The 7,304-nt window shown below is 46.6% G+C and overlaps 1 long non-coding RNA gene across 1 annotated transcript; it reads right to left on the bottom strand.

Annotated features, from left to right (window-relative positions):
* Positions 1–1,267: 1,267 nt before the first annotated feature.
* Positions 1,268–3,132, bottom strand: LOC119308824. The gene is made up of 3 exons (XR_005150318.1): positions 2,060–3,132; positions 1,865–1,956; positions 1,268–1,684 (listed from the first exon to the last, which is right to left on the bottom strand). It is a non-coding gene; the product is annotated as an uncharacterized LOC119308824 (long non-coding RNA).
* Positions 3,133–7,304: the final 4,172 nt, after the last annotated feature.

Below are 7,304 nucleotides of genomic sequence, written 5' to 3'. Positions count from 1 at the left end.
TGCTGCAGTACTCACGCGAGTGAATTTTTCGTCGCAAAAAACTGCATGTTATGTTTTTTTGGTACCTTTTTTGCTCTAGTTTTTACCTGTTTGTTGGAACGAAGCGTGTAATATACCATTCAAAAGCTATGGATTAGGCGCAACTTCTCCATGTTGAACACTTTTCGAAATTTCTCACGATTTAAGAGAAGTTTTGAAAATGGTGCGGCCCACAACGAGTGGCAGCGAGCGTTTTTTTGCGTTTTTTCTAAATCGCTTGTCGGAATGAAGCAAATGATACACCGTTGGATAGATATCGTCGAGGCGCATCTTTTTCATATCTAATTTTTCTCTAATTCATTACAATTTAAGAGCAGTTTCAAATTTACTAAATGGCAGAATTCTGTTTTTCAAAAAAATTCAAATTTTTGGTACTCTTTTGCTCCAGTTTTTGAACCGTTTGTCGAAACGAGGCATGTGATACGCCGTTGGAAAGCTACAAATGAGGCTCAACTTTCATGTGTTGAAATGTTTTGGAGATTCCTAACGGTTTTAAGTTAATTTTGAAAATCGTGCGGCCGACGGCGAGTGGCAGCGGCCATTTTTCACGATTTTTTTGCAAACCGCTGGTCAGAATGATTCAAACGATATGCCGTTGCAAAGATATCGACGAGGCGCAACTTTTTCATGTAGAACGCTCCTTTTAATTCTTTACGGTTTAAGAGCAGTTTTGCTTTTTCCGAAATGCGGACACTGTTTTTCGCGACACTAAAATCGAAGTGTGTAGTGCATCAGACAGAAAACCGCACTTCTTCAGACTGAATGCCGCACTGCAGTGTCTAGACAGAGAAGTGGATTACTAACAATTTTTTCTAACATTTTATTTTGTAGTTTCATCTAAATTGCGAGGCTGAGTGTAGTGAACCGCACGCGACGACGAAGTGCACTGCAACTCCGGATGCATTTTTGCTTTTTTTTACACACAAGTGCTCTTTAATTTTTTTTCTAACATTTTATTTTGTAGTTTCGTCTAAACTGCGTGGCCGAGTGTAGTGAACCGCACGCGACGACGAAGTCCACTGCAACTCCAGATGCATTTTTGCTTTTTTTACACACGAGTGCTTTTTAATTTTTGGGAGAATTGAACCACAACATAAATCGAAGCAAGCTGCATGGTTTTTTCTTGTTGTATTTTAAAAAATTATAAAAGATTTTTGGATTCAGTTGTACTGATTTTTTCTAAATGCATAGTGAACCACACATATTTAAAAAAAATGAAATACAATACTTTGAAAAAATGTACTTCTTCGGTTCACCAAGTGCACTGCTTTTACAATGAAAGAAATTACAAACTGAGCAATAACCATGATGCAGTGTAACAAAATTGCATCCCTTTCTTTTCTTCCGTCTCCATGTTACAATCATCCACACACAAAATACAACTCACTACACAGAGAAGTGGAAAGCAGCATATAACCACTGTGAGGAGTAGATTCCAGAGCTATCCATTTTCCACACTAGGGGAATCCTCTTTTTTCTAAATGTTTGTTGTAGAGGCGCTGATGTGCACAGACACTCATCGGAGTGCTTGGACGCTCGTCTGAGTGCACGCGGACGGGCCTGAATTCTTGGTAAAAGCAACGGATTTGTTCGATTCAGTGATTTCCACAAAGATAGTAGCCAAGGACCTAGAGCTTTTTCATATCTGGTATACAGCAAAAAGAAAAGGAATCACTTGGTTACTATGAGGAATTGCTTTCCAACAAGAAGAAAAATAATCCTTGGAATTTCGATAGGCACAACAAATATAAAATTTGACTGTCTCAACAACATGCAAATGAACAGCAACTATAGCAAATACAAACAACAGATGCTAACAACGTACCCTGAAGAGTCTTGGTCATCTCCCAATCCAATCCCTATGATCGATTTTGCACCAAGCTGTGAAAGCCTTGTACGGAGCTTCTTTGCAGCAACCTGCAGTACGTGCATTTACAACAAATCAATGAGCATCATTGTATCAACAAAACACAGCACACAACGCAACAGCAAGCTAAGAAATCATAGTCAGAAGAGCAACATTGTACTCTTGGTAGCCTGAATCGCCGAGCCCAAACACGGCGCAACAGAACCCTTGCAGACACCGGGCATCAAGATCCTTCTTCAGAAGGTACCTCCAGAACCCCTGTCACCAGCAAAACCAACCAAAAAAAAGCAAAATCTCAATTAGCCGAACATAATCAAAAGAACCTTACGAGCAAGGGAAGAGATGGCCCTCGCAGGACTGCACACGCATGAGCCCTGAACCGAACGACGAGGGTCTGCGAGCTGCACAACCATGGTCGACGGACCACACGGGAAGAGATGGAGATGGCGCTCTCCCGACTGCACACAGACAAGTCCCGAACCACATGGCGAGCATCTCCGAGCTGCACGGCCATGGTCCACCGACCAATGGGAAGAGATGGCGCTCGCCGTACTGCACGGGCACAAGCTCTGAACGGCATCGCGAGCATTTCCGAGATGCACGACCACAACACCTGCATACTGTGAGCACAATCCTTCTTTCTGAACTGTTCGGCCAGGAGGAGGATCATCTCATCTTGCATGGATTGAACTACAGATGCCGCCGGTGGAGCCCCGTGCGCCCGCACCTCCCTTTGCCATGAGAAAGCTCCTCCGCCGCCGCTCCTCGCTCCCCTAATCGGCGTGGGTGAGGGGAAAGGAGAGACGGACGCAACCGAGTTGCACAGGGGGTGGCGACCGAGCTGCATAGGGGTGGGGCAGCACCCGTGCACCATGGATGACGCCCTGACCGGAGACTGCAACGAGGAGAAAGTTCACCATGGCACGATCTGAACGAGGGAGGAGGAGAAGGCGGGCGACCCCATGTGATGGAGGGATAGGGGGCGGCTCGCGCGAGGCCTTGCAGGCTCCGAGCCGGCAATGGTGGGTCGCGTGGGGGGCGTAGTTTGTCTGGATCCGGTGATGGCTGGCCTCGTTGCAGCGGTGGTTCGCGGTGGGAGGGAGGCGGTGCTGCGGGGGAGGGGGCGGCGCTGCGGGCGAGGGGGCAGCGCGTGGTATGGCGAGGCTCCGGCGGCGCGTGGTGGGGTGGGGATCCGGCGGTGCTTGGTGGTGTGGGGCGGCTCGAGGGGGAGGGGGGCAGGAAGAGGAAAGTGGAGAGGAGGTTGTGGTCGTGTTTGCACTGATGAATTTTCGCGATCGAAGTGTTAGCAGAATAACGCCAGGTGTTAGCAGAATAAGACTCTTAAGGGTGTTATCATAGTAGACCCAGTGAACAAGTACACCTCACTCGGTGTTGGGACTTTTCGATTTCCGAGGCACCTGCCACATCAAAATTGTGAAAATGGCCCTTCAAACATCACACAACACCTCTTTGTGCCATATGCATGCGTGCGGTGGTTATCCTAACTAGGACACTCACTTGTGACGCTTCCATCTGTGGGCCCACAAGGCCATCGTCGCTGCATGTGCATCACTTTGACCTACATCGAAAGAGGTCAATTAATTTCACCATCAATGAGAATTCTTTTTGGGTTGCATTACGGTAGAAGCATATAGTATGCGTCGAAGAGGGGAAGGGGACCATCATATGTAGTACGCTTCATGAACCTCGCTCTGTGTGGGTGCATGGTTTACGGTTTTTGAGGCATGTGTGGCACGTCAAAGTTGTGCATTTTAGGTATTATATTCAATATATGTTTGGCCCACTTGCAAAGTGATGGTGGTTGTCCTCTCGCACCCACTAAGCGGTTATCAGCGATATCAATGCTTTCTATTTGTGGGCCCATTTGGTCCATCACTACTTTTTTCCTGACAACGAGAGTGGTTAATTTGACTTAGGAGGGGGTTATATTTTTGCTTGTAAATACGGTAATATATATATATATATATATATATATATATAGGGAAAATCCATCCTACCACCCGGTGGTAGTTACCCCACATGTCTCATATACTAGCATGTTGTACTATATATAATATTTTATTATTTTAAATATGTCCATATACTATATCTAACATATTTCAAAACTAGTTACATGAAAAAATTGCATATGAGCCCATGGTTTTTGTTATATTTGTGAAATACGTACATATTTGTACGTAAAAAATAGCACACTCAAAAAATTGTACATACTACCTAAAAAATTGTATATATACTACCTAATCATTATTATATACTACATACTATACGTACATACTTTCGGTTTCGACAGATACTACATACAACATACAAAACGCAAGTGGTGGTAACTACCACTGCTTGTAGGAAACATTTGTCCTATATATCTAGACGGTCTATTCTGCTAATATTAACAGAATAACTATTCTGATAACACTTTCGCACTGCAAGCTCAACGCAAGTGCACGTCATTCTTTGAACCAAGTGTGCTGCAGTACTCACATGAGTGAACTTCTTGTCGGAAAAAACTGCACGCGTTGTTTTTTCGGTACTGTTTTCGCTCTAGTTTTTTAACCATTTATCAAAATGAGGCGTGTAATATATCATTGAAAAGCTATGGATTAAGCGCAACTTCGACATGTTGAACACTTTTCGAGATTCTACACGGTTTAAGAGCAGTTTTGAAAATGGCGCGTCCCATGACAAGTGGCAGCGAGCGTTTTTTGGCGATTTCTTCTAAACTGCTCGTCGAAATGAAGCAAATGATACACCGTTGGAAACATATCATCGAGGCGCATCTTTTTTATATCTATCATTTTCTCTAATTCATTACGGTTGAAGAGCAGTTTCAAATTTACTAAATCGCGGAACTCTGTTTTTCAAAAAATTTATAATTTTCGGTGTTGTTTTCGCTCCAGTTTTCAAACCGTTTGTCGAAACGATATGTATGATACGCCATTGGAAAGCTACAGACAAGGCGAAAGTTTCATATGTTGAAATGTTTTTGACATTCATTACGGTTTCTAGTTAATTTTGAAAATCGTGCGGCTGACGTCGAGAGGCAGCGGCTGTTTTTTCATGAAATTTTTACGAACGGCTGGTCGGAATAATTCAAATCATACGCCATTGGAAAGATATCGACGAGACGCAACTTTTTCATATAGAATACTCTCTCTAATTCCTTACAGTTTAAGAGCAGTTTCGATTTTACCGAAAAGCGGACATTCTGTTCTTCGCGAGACCAAAATCGTCGTATGTACTGCATCGGACAGAAGAACGCATTGCTTCAAACAAAATACTGCACTTCATGATATGGGGAAGTGCACTGCATGGTTTCTTTTTGTTTAGACATATTTTTTCTCGGACGAGGAAAGAAGAAGACGCACTACTTCAGACAAAATACCGCACTTCATTAGATGGGCAAGTGCACTGCATGGTTTCTTTTTGTTTAGACGTATTTTTTCTCGGACGGGAAAGAAGAACGCACTGCTTCAGACGAAAAACCGCACTTCGTCAGACCGGCAAGTGCACTGCATAATTTTTTTTGTGGTACGTAAATTTCCCAAACGAGGTGGAGCGCACTTCATGTCGAGCGTTGGTGAACCACAATACTATGAAAAGTGAACCCCGAGACTACCATAAACAGGCCACGACACTACCGAGAGTAAAACCGCGTGAGTTTTTTCCAAACTTAATTTTTTTTGTGTGCGTAGATCGGGCGATTGCACCGCACGGACTGAGCGAATGAACTACATATAATGAAAAGTCAGCTTCTTTGAGATAGAAAAACGCACTTCTACACACTAAAAACGGCAATGCATCAAACATGTAAGCGGATTGCATGATTTGTACACGACCACACTCACGTTTTTACTTCTAAACAGACGGGCAACCACACTGCAATGGCGACACAGGAAACTTCACACCACGACGAAGTGCATTGCAAGCGTCGATGTATTTTTTTACTGTTTTTGAACACAGAACACCACAGTTGCATCAAGCAAATTGCACGAACGAGCTGGCCGAGCCGCACGCACGCACAACCGAGCTTCATGCCGCTAGACATCCGAATTAAGTCCGAGATCCGCCTAGAGCTCCATTTTTTACGCGCACGCTTAGTCAAGCAGAGAGACTCTTTGCCACCTGCTCTTGTCTTCTGCCTCTTGTTTGGACTAGATAATATAGTAGTACCCAAGGAAAACACAATGTGTCAACGATGTCACTCTTGGCAAAGCAATACGGCCCATTTGTACACTTCGACTTGAGCCATGTAATATAATACAGTAGCACTGATCGACAGGTAAACAAAACTAGAATTTGCTCAACCGATTTCGGTGTGAGCAGCTGATGCAATGAAAATTAATTTATGAGCAAACCTTGTTTCCTCCCCCTCGCACTGCTTTAGACCCCACGAGCACGTGCACAACTTGTGGTAGCAAACTGCGAGCAGCTGAATTGCATCTGAAAGAACTGAAGCCGCCCGAACTGCATCTGCAAGCCACGATGATGAATCTGCATCCGCTCGCAAAAAGAAACGCCCAAGGCTGGAAGCGCGCGAGCACTGAATCACATTACGTGCGCCTCCGAGCTGCATAGCCACAGTCTCCATACTGCCTGTTCCTCGTCGTTGACGGAGATCGAGGCGAGGGGATGGTCGACGAGGCCGGGAGAGGGCAGAGGCAACGACGTCGATGTGGAGTTCCTACATCTCTCCCGCCCGCGCAGTACCAGCGCCACTGTCGCGCATGTCTGGGGGGGCGGCTAGGAGAGGAGAGTGGCGGAGGAGGGGGAAAGCACACTGGTGGTGGGCCAGCGAACCTGCGGAGGAGGCAGAAGGTCGTCGGGCAAGGCGGCGGCATAGGTGGAGGGAGGACCGACCGGGCCGGGGCGGGGAGGGGTTGGGGGCGCCGCGGCGGAAGGTGGACGGAGGACAGGGCGGCGTGGCAGCGGCCTGGGGTGGGGATCCGGCTGCGGCGCCCGCGGAAGTGGACTACAATGGGCCGTGTGGCTGCGTTGTAGAAGGTGGAGGGTAGGTGGTGGTTTGGATCGGGGGAGAGGGGGCAAGTGGGTTTCGTGCAGGAGGTGGGTGTGGGTATGGGGATGAGCCGAGGGAGGTGGGCTTTTGCTGCAGTTTACTTCGCGGCTGCGGGGCAGTACTCGGGTGTTAGCAGAATAAGCGTGCTGTTAGCAGAATAAGGTCTGATAACACCCGAAGCAGGTCCACCACCACTCCTCCCGCATCTCCTCGTACCCACCCACCTTCTTCGTTTCCACCCCCACCACACCACGGCACCAACCTCCCTGCCTTCCTCCACCACGGCACCACCTCCCTCCCTTCCCCCACCCCACCAACCGACGCCATCTCCTGCGCCCCTGCCCCACCCACCACACCACGACACCA

The sequence above is a fragment of the Triticum dicoccoides genome, chromosome 5B, assembly GCF_002162155.2.
Source record: "Triticum dicoccoides isolate Atlit2015 ecotype Zavitan chromosome 5B, WEW_v2.0, whole genome shotgun sequence".
Lineage (NCBI taxonomy): Eukaryota > Viridiplantae > Streptophyta > Magnoliopsida > Poales > Poaceae > Triticum > Triticum dicoccoides.
This window is presented reverse-complemented; position numbering and strand designations above follow the sequence as displayed.